Source organism: Lycorma delicatula, chromosome 1 (assembly GCF_047948215.1).
Source record: "Lycorma delicatula isolate Av1 chromosome 1, ASM4794821v1, whole genome shotgun sequence".
Taxonomy (NCBI): Eukaryota; Metazoa; Arthropoda; class Insecta; order Hemiptera; family Fulgoridae; genus Lycorma; species Lycorma delicatula.
The window spans coordinates 145,909,210-145,923,074 of NC_134455.1; the positions used below are offsets into that span (position 1 = coordinate 145,909,210).

Sequence of the window (13,865 nt, forward strand, 5' to 3'; positions counted from 1 at the left end):
CCGTGGCTCGCTGCGGGTAGTCGTCACACTTGTGGGTTTGGGTCAAACATTTCTGGATAGAAGGAATACAGTGAGCATTTTGTTCGTATACTGTTAGGTCAGGGAATCTCCGACTATGACAGATTTTAGAGAGGTAGGTAAAAAGCCCAGCCGGAGGAGGGGGCCGGAGCTTTTTCGTTCGACCTTTCAAACACTGGTTCAGACAGTGATGGTCAGACAATGGATGTAGGGGGACAACCCGAGAAGGTATGAACCCAATCGTTAAAGAGTTTTCACAAGCCGGGCAGCTTTGTCCTATTGGCCCATGATGTTTTGACCGAATTAGATGGCTTGTTTTCCTATTTAGCAAGCCCCAAGATTCCCAGTGCAGCAACCAAGGGGAGATTATTGCCTCGTCTAGAATTCTTCCGAACAGCTTTCACAGCTCTCGTGAAGGATTTGAAAATCTTGACCCAAAGCCTAAGGAAGTAACTGCATTTCAGAAACCGGCCCCGGCCCAGATGCAGACGCGTAGGTATGCTGAGATGGTTAGGGGCAGATGTGAAACCAATCAGTCCTCTAAGAAACCTGAGGTTGCGTTTGTCAACAGAACGGAGGGCTCGACTGTGTCCAGTAATCAGCTGAAGAAAGACCTCAACATTGTCCTTCGGGATGACCGGAAGGGTCTTAAAATCAGAAACATCAGAGACCAATAAGCGATTAGTTGTAGTAGCGGATTATAAAGAGACCATTCAGGTAATTAGAGATTCCACTGCGATTAAGCGATTGAGTGTAAAAGTAGACCTGAAGAGAATGCGTAGGCACCGCATTGTAATCTATGATATTGACCGTAGCCTTGCCGATGAGGATGTCTTGTTCCTCATTAGGAAGCAGAACACATTTGGATGAGGCCGACTTCCGGCAGGACTGCAGGCTGATTTTTAAAACGGGTAGGCGTGATACCCAGAAATATCATGGAGTTTTTGAAGTGGGTTTGGTCTCTTTCAAGAATTTACGTCTGTAGGTAGACTGTCTATCGATTTTGGGTCCTGCCGAGTAAAAGAGTACGTAGATGTCCAAAGATGTGTCAGGTGCTGCAGTTACGGTTACAGGGCTAAATTTTGTAAGTTTGCCGTAGTGTGTGCGCATTGTGGTGAGTAGGGCCACAAAAGTGATGATTGTGCGCATAGGTCCGAGAATCTGACCTGTGCTAATTGTAAAAGATTGCATAGGAACATGAGCAACCAGTTATTAGTAAGGAGTGTGGATGTTACATAAGGGCCGTATGGGTGATCTGCTAGGCTTTCACAGCTGGAAAAGGTTTTGTGTAGGGCATACCTGTATGTCTGCTATTCTGTGCAGGAAGTCTCTTGATAGTGTCTTTATACGGTAGATTTCTGACGCGCACCATGATGTGGTCAGACTTGCCATTCGCTTACAGTTGTTAGTTCATATTTCCAATACAGGGATCCCACTGAAAAACATTTAGCGAGTTGGGATAGGATCCTTCGTATTGTGGGTAATGGTTCAATCCTAATTGGTGCCAATGTTAATACGAAGTCGTTTTTTTGGCACAGTGGGATCACTGATCATGGCGGTGACCAGGTGATCACTTACGTCTGTATAGTTGACGGACGAAGGACTTTTTCAGGTACAAATATTGACATTGCCATTGGTAGGGGCATCCCTGCAGGATCCTTAACTGGTCTGTGGTCGACGACTGTTCTAGAGACCACCGATTGATACTTTTTGAAATAGCGGATGAGCTGCGCGATGGCCATGAGGAACACTTTCCTGTTTACCAGGGGCGCTTCCTTCATAGGAAGGCGGACTGGCTAAAATTCTCCTCTTTGTTGGAATCCAGACTGGAGGTTTTTTCTCGAGACCTTGACGGCCTGCCATTAGATGTCCTGGCAGAAAATTTCACTTCTGCGGTGGTGGCGGCGGCGGCGGCGGTTGAAGCCGCCATTCATGGAGGCACTGGTCGGGAACGGATATCTTGTTGGTGGTCTCGGAATCTGACAGCAATGAAGCAGTCTGTGAATCAACTCAGAAGGGCTGCGCAACGAGAGGGTGATCCCGATTCGTGTGCGGCACTAACTGCGGATACCGCAGAAGGAGAGCTAGGCACTTTCATAGCATTAGGTCTTCCAAGCGTGACCCACCGGGTTGGTCTAGTGGTGAACGCGTCTTCCCAAATCAGCTGATTTGGAAGCCGAGAGTTCCAGCGTTCAAGTTCTAGTAAAGCCAGTTATTTTTACATGGATTTGAATGCTAGATCGTGGATACCGGTGTTCTTTGGTGGTTGGGTTTCAATTAACCACACATCTCAGGAATGGTCGAACTGAGAATGTACAAGACTACACTTCATTTACACTCATACATATCATCCTCATTCATCCTCTGAAGTATTATCTAAACGGTAGTTACCGGAGGCTAAACAGGAAAAAGAAAGAAGGTCCTCCAAGCGTAATTTTTGGCGTTGCTTCGTTCAGGAACAAGGAAATAGAGATCCTTGAGGCGTTGTGTATAGAACTCATGGGAATAAGCACCGGAAAGATGTCCTCTTGTCAGCTTTGTTGACCCACGAGGGTGTAGTAGTTGATAAGGACTGTGTCCTTAATATTTTGCTGAATGATTTGCTCTGGTGTGACACTATGGTGGGTGAGGTTTCATACCATCGGCTTTTCAGACGGGAAGTCGCGGTTTTCGAGACCGACTTACAATCTAATGAGATCACTCAGGCAGAGATGCGTTTGATGATCTGCAGTATGGCACGGCACAAGGCCCCAGTATATGATTGTATCACAGTGGAGCTCCTCGTCCGAGCGCTTCCAGTAGTTCTTGGTCCTCTAACTAGAATATATATTAGGTTTCCGGCCACTTTCCGGCGTGTTGGAAGCGTGGAGACTTGGTATTGTTCGAAGGTGGCGACAAAGATCCTACTGTTATTTCTTCTTATCGTCCACTAACGCTCTGCCTGTGATTGGTAAGGTTTTTGAAAAGGTCCTGTGTTTGCATATTAATGTTAGATTGGTCACTGAACATTTGCTAACGGTCAACCAGTGTGGTTTCAGAACGGGCAAGAGCACTGAGAATGCCGTACTAAAGATGATGGGTATAGCTTCCTCTAGTTCATGCAAATATGGATTATGGATTTTTCTGGACATAGCCGGGGCATTTAATAACTTATGGTGGCCTTCTGCCCTGTTTCAGATGCAGAAGCGTAAATGTACACGAAATGAATTAGAGGTGCTCTCAAGTTATTTCAGCCGTCGGACTGTTTCCCTGCGTGATGGAGGCTGGGAGATTCGTAAGGCCCTAACTCAAGGATGCCCTCAAGGCAGTGTTACGAGTCCCCTTCTTTGGATTATAGAATTCGATTCCATGTTGCGTTTAAGGTTGCCATGTGGTTGTCGTGTCATTGCTAATTCTGATGACGCGCTGCTGCTGATTGAAGGGGATTCGCGTAACGAAGTAGAGTTCCGAGATGCTCGTGCTTGTGAGAAACTCCGGCTGTGGAGTCTCCAGCATAAGATGATTTTTAGTCCAGAGAAAACCGCAATGATGTTGCTTAAGGGCCGATAGGCTACTTCCCAACGGATCCGGTTTGGATGGCTGGTTTCCATTCGGTATGTTACGGCTCAACAGTACCTGAGTGTTATCCTTGATGAGAATTTTCGGTTCAAGGAACATCTACAGTATGTAGCAAAAAAGGTCGCTAATGCTTTTTATGGAATCCGTAGTCATTCATCCCGATTGTGGGTTGAATTACCGTACCATATGTATCCTTTTCAAAGGTATCAATGAGGCTATTATGCTACATGCTGCACCTGTCTGGGCACACTGCTTGGCTTTTAGGTGTTACGCGAACATTTTTCTGCCGGCCCAGCGACTCCTCTTGCTGGCTGTTATAGGCGGTTATAGAACAGCCTCGCGGGAGGCAGTCTGTGTTATAGCCAGAGTCAAACCAATAGATATTTTGGCTAATGAGCGTAAGGAACGTTACATTTCCAATGTAAATAACCTATTGACGTCAGAACGAAAGCAGCAGATTGAAGACCGGGGCCTTGCGTCTTGGCAGGTCAGGTCGGACGAATCCCTCACAGGTTGCTACACGCATGGTATATTTCTTATAGTGTCTGATTTAGGTCCGATTAGATGGGTTTCCCCCAATCTAAATTTCACCCAGTTTCTCGCCGGGCCTTTCGGGCGAGTTTGGCTAGGTTTCGTTTGATGGATTCGACTCAATGCCCGGATTGTCGGACTGATGAAACAGTAGACAATCCTTTATGTCTGTCCTCGATATGAGGTCGAACGTTCACGAGCTATTAGGGAACTTAAAATAAGCTGTTAGGGAGCTGTAAAGGAATCTATTGATTCCTTTTTAGATCTCCATATTTACAGAATGATCCGCGAGGAGTGGTTTATATTGGCTGGTTTTCTTCGCGCCCTTGTGGTGTGTAGGTCTGCAGAGGGAGTTTAATTGAGGTATTTGATCATGGTAGGACCCCGGGTGGCTAGGGTTCCGGCCTAGGCATTGGATTGGTTGGAGTTAGGCGCATTGGCATCGTTCTACGGTTATATTGGTATTGTTTGTGATTCAATTTGGGGCTCAAACTGGCGGAGGTGGCCGCGCTGCCGGGGTATGGTAGCCCGTGCCATTGGGGACATGGCTTCGTACCGTCGATGGCGGTCCCTGATTGTGACTTGGTAATGCCGCGCTAGACTTCTTAGTGAGACGGGTGGGAGTACAGGGTTTGTTCCCGGCTCTTGCGCGGACCGGAATGAGGTTTCTTTCCTCTTGTTAGGTGACCTAATTTGGTTGACTTATTTGGGTGTAGGTCTGAATTTCTATGTTGCGTAAAACACAATTTTGATTGGTATGAGTATAGCACTGATTTAACTTTAAACTCGTTCGTTTTCTGAGGCGTTCACAGTCACGAACGGTGTTGTCAAATCTGTACTAGGCGCGGGTTTCGCGCTTCCGCGGTTTCGGTTAGTTAGTTTGAGGGAATAATGTTAGGTTTGATGTGAAGATGTCCGTTTGAGGCCTACGCGAGGGCGAAATTTAATAGGTATTTACTGATGCAAATGTCTGCCGAGGCATTTACATCGGTGGCATCCCGACCGATGCCGGGGTGATGAGTTTGAGATGTAATCGGTTAGAGGGTTTAAAGACGACCTCCGGTAAAGCCTTCAGGGTTCGGAACGGATAGGATTGTGTGGGGACCGGTAACGTCACACGGTTGATGTCTGCTTTCTTCGAGGTTGTGATGGGGAGAGAGTGAACGATTATATGAGTTATTTATACGGGGAGGGGGGGAAGAGGCTAAGACCACGGACGAGCCCGGTTCCTGATGGCATTCTCACAGAAATTGTTCGTACATTGGTAGAGAAGGCCCTGGTGGAACTCCTGAACATGATGAACGTTATGTTGTCGGGTTCTTACATTCTGAGGGTATGGAATGAGTTTCATCTGATGTTGTTACAGAAGCCAGGGCAGCACTTACCGTCCGATCTTCCTGACGAATTCTTTATGCAAACTGTTGCAAGAAATGCTTGATGTTAGGTTGAAGCGAGAAATTAATGATGGATTCTCCAGGAACCAGTATGGTTTTCGTAAGGGAAGGTCCGCCTTCGATGCGGTAAAATGTATGTGTGAAAACTGTATGTTATCAGGGACAGAGAGTTTTCGTGCGATATCTGAGTTTGTGACACAAACTCAGCTTCTAGCTCAAAGCTTGGGAGGATAGAGCGACGAGGGGTTGAGGGACAGCCTCCTGCGGAGCTGCCGTTCGTCTGTGCTTGCACGAATGGGAGGCAGTGATGAGGCACTGGGACTCTCATTCCTTCTCGAAAAAGACCGAGACCCGGAATGAGTGTCCTGCACAGGGTGCTGTTACTAGAGGGATTGGCATCAAGACCGAGTCCCGGCTTCTGAGGTGGGGTGCGGGAACGACATAGTCGGGCTTACAATCTTAACCTTGAAATAAGATTTAAGATTACGGGTAGAGGGAAAGTTACAGCATATTTTGTAATCTAGTGAAAATTTTCAGTTTATATTTTCTTACGAATAAAAAGAGATCTCACCTCAACCAAAATTATTTCTAATGAAGCCTTTCGACTAATTATGCAAGATGTAAGTAATGCTCAACGAATGATCTTTTTTTTTTAATAACGCCAATCACCTTTGTAACTGTTAGGTTGATAAATTTTAATTGTTCTCTTAGTTACCCACTGGCTTGGTCTAGTGGTGAACGCGTCTTCCAAATCAGCTGATTTGGAAGTCCAGCGTTCAAGTCCTAGTAAAGTCAGTTATTTTTACACGGATTTGAAAACTAGATCGTGGATACCGGTGTTCTCTGGTGGTTGGGTTTCAATTAACCACCCATCTCAGAAATGGTCGAATTGAGACTGTACAAGACTACACTTCATTTACACTCATACCATCCTCATTCATCCTCTGAAGTATTATCTGAACGGTAATTACCGGAGGCTAAACAGGAAAAAGAAAAGAAGGTGTTCTCTTAGCAAAAATCAAGAATCACTGATCTTTGTCGATGTCATTACTAGTTCCAGACTGAAGGCCAACTGGCTATTAATTGGTAAAATAGTATTTTTTTTTATTAAAAATTAACTCATCTTTAAAATTCATACAAATTGATTTTAGTATAATCTTTTCAGCAACGGCTATACATATTTATATGCATTTGGTTTTTTCCTAGGCTTAATATGATTTGTTTATATGAACTTTGTTTTTTCGTATTTTATTATAAATGTTAGAAATATTTATACACTGAAGCGATGAACTTTAATCTTAATGCCAGATATATATATATATATATATATATATATATATATTTGATATTTATTTAAATGCATGTTCAAATAGAGCCTTTTTTACTTCCTTGTATGAAGTAAAGAAAGTATTGTAATCGCGAAATATTTCAGTTTTTAGATTTCAATGGAAATATTCATTTTGACCATCCCTAAATCCATTTTGACTAGCGTGACGTCTGTACGTACGTATGTATCTCGCATAACTCAAAAACGATTAGCCGAAGAATGTTGAAATTTTGAATTTAGGACTGTTGTAACATCTAGTTGTGCATCTCCCCTTTTGATTGCAATCGACTGAACCAAAATTGTCCAAAAAAGCCCAAAAATCCAAAAACATTTGGGTTTTGGACTTTTTCTTAATTGCAGTAATAAGCCCTCATTGAAACCTTTTCGATGATATATCATAAGTGGTACCTTTTTTCATTGGTTCCAGAGTTATAGCCAAATGAAATTTTAATTAATGAAATATTTGGATCATATAAGGGGAAGACACATCGGTTTGAATCAGACTTCATCTCCCTTTTTTTTAACTTACTTTTTTAATTTAAATATATTGATTTATTAATAATTATTAACCTCTGATTGTAAAAAAATTTACAATAAAATTCAATAATAACAATAAAAAAATATATGAGAAATATGAAGTTATTAATGAAAAAAATTTTTATGTACTTCTCATTTTAAAAATATGTGTATATGTAATTTAATAGGCGTACAAGTAAGTCATGTGATGTCCACATCAGATTTGGTGAAATATTTGATTATTCGTTTTTTTTTTTCATTTTGTTGACGGTTACATCATTATAATTAAAAAAACATAATATTAGATATATATATGACTTAAATTTATTTAAAGAGTAATAAAGGGATTTTTACTCTATCCTAATATCTCAGGTGTAAGATTGTTGAATTAATAATTGTTTAAATATTTGATAATAAAAACTAATATTTTAGCAATTGCGTAACTGTCCACTTTATAAAAGAATTGGAGGATCGCATCTTTCTTTCAAATGAAATCAGTTTAAATGATTTGCAGCAAAAAATGTGTATATGCAATTTAATAGGCGTACAAGGAAGTCGTGTGGTGTCACAAGGAAGTCATGTGGTGTCCACATCAGGTTTTTAAATTATGCGACAATTCTATTTTTATGAACTCAATTTATTAATTGTTAAAAAATATGGGGTACAGAAAACCCAAGCGAAAGTTTACAATATATACGCGATTCCCCAAAAATGAACTTGTTTTGCTTTATACACTTGATTATAAACTCCGGTAACAATGTACAATGGGCCGTACATGTCTTTAACTATATTATCTGATAAAAATTATCGATAATTTTTTAGAAGAGCGAAGGTATTGAATTGATTGTGTTTTCTATTTTGGAGCAATATTATGTATGATTTATCGTACTGTTTCTGCAATACAATTCCTTATAATTCGAATAAATTTTAACTTCTAATCAAATAACAAATAATTTTAATATAGTAATTAAATAGATAAAATGCATAGCATAAATTAAAATTACAATAATAAAATATGTATTTAACTCAAACGTGTAGCAGTGAAGCACAATATAATTAAAATATTTTAGTGTTATGTTTATGAGAAAAAATACACAGATTCGTTTCCTTTAAAATAATCCAAATATGGATTATTAGGTATAAATTATTATAAACTAAAATTATTTTTAATTTTCGAACTAAAAATAATTTTTATCGGTTTGCTTTTTAGTGAGCGGTCTTTATGTTTTTTAATAATTAAGATAATTATTTGAGTTTAACTAAATTCTAACTTTAACCGCAGCTAACTTTACTTTCTAACTTTAACCGTAACCAGTTCTTGAGTTTTGTGAAAGTTCTGATCGAGTAAATTTCCTGATTATTTTTTTACAGTAATTTCAATGTCAGTTTCATAAAGCAAATGCTAATATTTTATTATAAAATAAGAGTCACACTCTTAGGTTATTTCCAAAGGCTCGAAATTAAAAAAAAATTCCCGTTTACCTTAATATTTATCGTAAAAACACAGGTAGGTTAATTTATAAATACTCTTTGAAGGATCTTTTTTTTCGCCTAGTTAAAAGTTTTTTACGCACCTTACGTGAAAGGTGTTTGCTATAAACTACGTATTTTAACACGGTTGTATTACGCCTAACATTAGGTACATCAGCAATATATTTCAGAACCAGATAAAAATTAGCCAAAGAATAAAATTTATTAAATTTAATAACTTTAATAACGATATGGTAGGTTGATAAGTGAAAGAATAAAATTACGTAAAATAGTCCACTTTCTTTGATAAGTTTAATATGATATAATCTTAATATTTCTTTGATAAGTTTGATAAGCTTATATCTCAACAAAAAAATAAAAATGTAGGAATAATAATGATAACACATATAAACAATACCGATGAATGCTTTTTGTTTAATTTAGTATTAAATAAAATTTAATGTTATCATCTTCCTAAACTAAAAAAAAAAGTGCTTACTAAAGCTATTAATTTCTATTAGTCAAATGTAGTTAATAGTAGTTTGTTTCTAGTAGTCGCAAGTAATCGCATATATTCCTTTGTAGTTGCGTAATCGCTTAGCCTTGCTAATAATCGCTACTAGGCGATATAAATCGCTCTAGACATAAATCGTATTTTAATCATAATCGTAATCGTACATAATCTACTACTATAAATCGTACTAGACATTACGGCTTAATAATTTTAAATGACTACAGAAAGCTCATTTATGTCAGGAAATCTATAAGAACAATAAAAATATTCTTAAATAAAAACTCCAGAACAGGTAACCGAGTTAAAAACTGCGGACGATTAAGTATAATAATACTTAACTACTGGGACGACCCACAACGATAGTTTAACAGACATAATAGATAGACAACTTGGGACAATAATTTTTACAACATACAAATTTAAAATGTTGGTTGTGGCACAGTATTATTAGTTAATTGCAGTTTAAATTTCTGTTCACTTATTCCAGTTTCTCAGAATACAAGTTTAAAAATATTTTTTTTTTGCGATTTCTAACTATGTTTTTTCTTTTTTTTAGTGTAAACAAAATAAAATTCTTCAGTAAGAAATCTTTATAAGATTGAAATTTTGTATGAGGGATAATCAAAAACTCTTTACTGGAAGAGTTACTGAAAAATAAGAATTACTGGAAGAGTTATAAAAAATGAAATTTCACTTGATGACGGTCTATTCCTATGCTTCAGTTTATGAAATCATTTATTTTGTTGCTCTAAATTATTTGTTTTTCTATAAAATTAAAAGTAATCCTCGATCGATTGCGTTCGTTCAAAAGTAAATCGTGTTCGGGACCACGAACTGGGAGGTAGACAAGTGTAACATTTGTTTAAGTTACACTGTACCCAATGGAGGCAGTAAGTACAACGACTGCTATGTAATGCTTATTTTTATTTTTTGGCAGAAAAAATATCGTTACTGAACTGTCTACCTCAGGTTTTCTTATGGCTGAGATGCATGTGAAGCATCTAAAATGTAAGAGGCACTGGTCGGACTTTCTTTATCTGAATGTACCGATGGCTTCTAAGTTTATAGACTAAACCTAGTGAAAATATATAGGGTTGAGTATTCTCTGCATTTCGTATTGTGTTTTAAAAGTTGCTATATTACTATACAGCCAACATCTACATTTAATAAACAGTAGTATTCTTTAGTGACTACGATAACGAGAAACCCACTTTATTCCTCACCGCATGCATTATGTCAGGTAAGTGATCCGTGCTTTGTTGAGGATGTGGTGTGCCATTTCTGGGAGTGAGTTCAGTAAGAACTCAACCGTAAGAACTCTCACCGTTGCGGTTGTGGCATCTTACAATTTTTTTTTGATACGATTTTAAGAGATTTTTGAATTTATCTTAATATAAAAGATAAATTCTTTGTATTTAAAATGAAGTACTTGTTATTTATTTTTATTTGAACCGCTTTATTTTAAATGAAGAATGAATTCACGCATTAGGAATTTAAAAATATTAGAGTATTTTTTTAAACGTTATGACAGATATTTTTGGGGACCGAAAACTACCGGCTAGTTGTTTGTAACAGTTGCAAAGTCTTAAAAATATGTTAATACTTTTTTCCTTTATTATGATAATTTTTATATATTGTTTCACGGTGATGCAAGATTCCATGACATTTATCTCATATCAAAAATTTTCACATCTTAATAATAATTTATTATCTTAGTGATGGTTACAAACAAACTTTCAGCTAACAAACAAGATAAATATTTGTCCAGTTCTCCAGACAAATAATTCACAAAACGAGGATGATAAATACAGTTGTACAATAGAAAAGCTTCAGAAGAGAAACTAGAAAAGAAAACTCAAAATGTTTGTTTGTATTACCAATATCAGAAAAACATGGATAATCATGGCCTTATTTATTGTATAGATTTATCAAAAGGTTCCGTAACCAAATAAAATAATTTCAATTGATCACAAAGACTTGTTATTTATTTCTGTTACACAAAAACGAAAAAAAAGAAACGGTTACATTTTTTTATCGAGTTTTCCAAAATTGGTATGGTTAGGTTAAAAATGTTTCTTAGAAGTAATTGGATGTTCATATAGCTAACTACTAGGAGACTATTGTGGCATGGTTAAACTTTGCAATATTAAATTAACTTAAAAAGTTAGTGTCCTCAGTTTATTGTATATATATATATATATATACATATTTCGGCAATAAAGCTGAGTATTTTATTTTAATTTTGCATTTGCAGAGTGTTTTGGGTTAGCATTTTTCGAGTGTAGAATAGGTATGAGCAGTTTAGAGTTTATGAATTAGTTGATGTATTTGTTAGCTGATTTTAAAAATAAGTAACAAAAGGATTATTTTATTTTTAGTTAATCTGTTTCTACAGTTCAGTGTTTTAATTAAATTCTTTATACGATGGGAATTTTCTTCACAAAAGTTTTGTTTTACACAGTAAAACTTAATTTTTAAACAAACAGTACTTAATTTTTAATATATTGAAATTATGACACTCCTATAGTTGATTAAAGAACAACTTTGTCTTTCTACTGTTCGGTATAACGATTAAGAAATTAGAGATAGCACCAGAACGAAACGTAAGTCGTTCAGTCATTTTTTAAGTTTTTTAAATGTAACAATGTTTTTAGGCCTTGTGATAAAGGCTTGAGGGTAAAAGCATGAAAACTATCCCGTGATAGCCGGCACAACATTATCTTGCTGTGCTCTTAGTATCCTTTGCGGACGATAGTTCATTGTGAGGGCTGTATACTTCGGAAGATTTTATCCTTGATTGACCGTGATGGGATTCGATACCTTTCGCATTCGAATAACAACTTACATTTCGTCATTCGAGTTGGAGGATTTCAGCAAAGAGACGCCCGAATAAAAGGAATGTCTCAACATTCATGCAATTCTCAAGGTGTATGCAAGAAGAACAACTTTTTTGTCGGGGCTCTGTCACAGTCCTACTTTACAATTTATGAAGAAATATCTTTCAAAGGTTACACAGCATTAATCGAGCCTTTAATTTCTGAATTAGCCTTTGCGTATTCACTTCAGTCGTTCAGCAGCGTGCTATTAATAATTTTCGTCGAATAGAACTAATGTATACTTTCTTAAGCGTCAGAACAGTGACGATTACAGACCGCCTGATTTGAGTCAAATTTCATTCTCGAAAACGAGTAACTGTTTTTTAGAACATCAAATATTCGGATCCAGACTTACTAAACTGAGGAGTGAAACGGTTTCCCGTTCTTCACGGACCCGATTTCTGACGCATATCAACTTTATCAAGTCCCCTGAAATTTAGGTTACAATCAGCGCTACATGCAAAATCTTTTCTTTGTCGCAACAGGGATGTGTTTTTATTAATTCTTTACAGATTGAGTTGAAATAGTTATACGCTTACCTACATCGTAAATAAAATTAGATTTCCAGGAAAAGAGAAAGATAATAATGATATAATTACAGTGTTAACAAAATATAACGATTAATTTTGCAACTGATTTTAATTTTATTATATTTGTTCTTCTTTTGGGTAACATTATCAGATTAACTGAGATAGGTATCCAAGCGCCGTTTGTGTTAAGAGGCTTTCCCAGGAGATCGACCCTCCGTTTAAGTTGACTTCAGTTTAGATGTAAGTTAATTTTAATTAAATTTCACTTATTTATTTTTATTGAGAATATTTTTTCATACGTAACTTTAAAATTTATTTAATTCATGGAAATCTTAATAGATAAATAACACTTAGAGCAAATATTTTATAAAAAGGATCGTTGAGTATTTACATTTACTATTAAATGAAACGTACAGAAAAATTGAATTTTAAAAATATTTCAAAGCAGAAATGCGTGGAATTTAAATAATTAGAGCTGTTAAAGTTATTCGTTGACGGATATGTTACTCCAGTTATACATTCTCAATCTTACGGTAGATTATTCCACTATCGTGTATTAGAGTGTCTTTGAGGGGTCGTTTATCTTCTCTTAAGAAAGATTTACTGTTCGAAGCCAGGTCGGATCAATTGTATTATTTGCTAACGGCTCCTCGATACTCTCTCTCAGCCTCCATTCTTTTGTTGTATTCTAATTAACATCAAATCCCGGTCTGGTAATCCAGTGGTCTAAGAAGTTACAGGTACTCAAGCTTCAAAAATAAGGGACGGAGTTGACTTGGGGCGCCGGATCAAAGAGGTTGCCAAAATAACAGGGTATTGCATATGAATCAGTCGATAGCATTGGATAATACGATATATTATACGATTAATTATTTCTTTATAGTTTAAGATACTAAATAAAATAGAAAGAATCTAGTCTTTGCGAAGTACAAAAGGATTATGAATTCGGATGTTTTAAGGTTATGATATTGCGTGTATTATCAAATTGGTAATAATGCGTAGAGATTAACTGTCGTGCTGGAAGTCGAGCGTAGAGGCTCGAAGTGTTGTAATGTAATAAGTGTTGTAATATAATTAAAAAAAAAATTTTTGTTTGTTTTTGATTTTACTATTTATCACTGACGTTAGTTC

General features: G+C 37.0%; 1 protein-coding gene across 1 annotated transcript in view; it reads right to left on the reverse strand.

Annotated features, from left to right (window-relative positions):
* The window catches only part of LOC142323718 (uncharacterized), a 70,159-nt gene that overhangs the window by 7,956 nt on the left and 48,338 nt on the right, over positions 1-13,865 (reverse strand). The window lies entirely within an intron of this gene.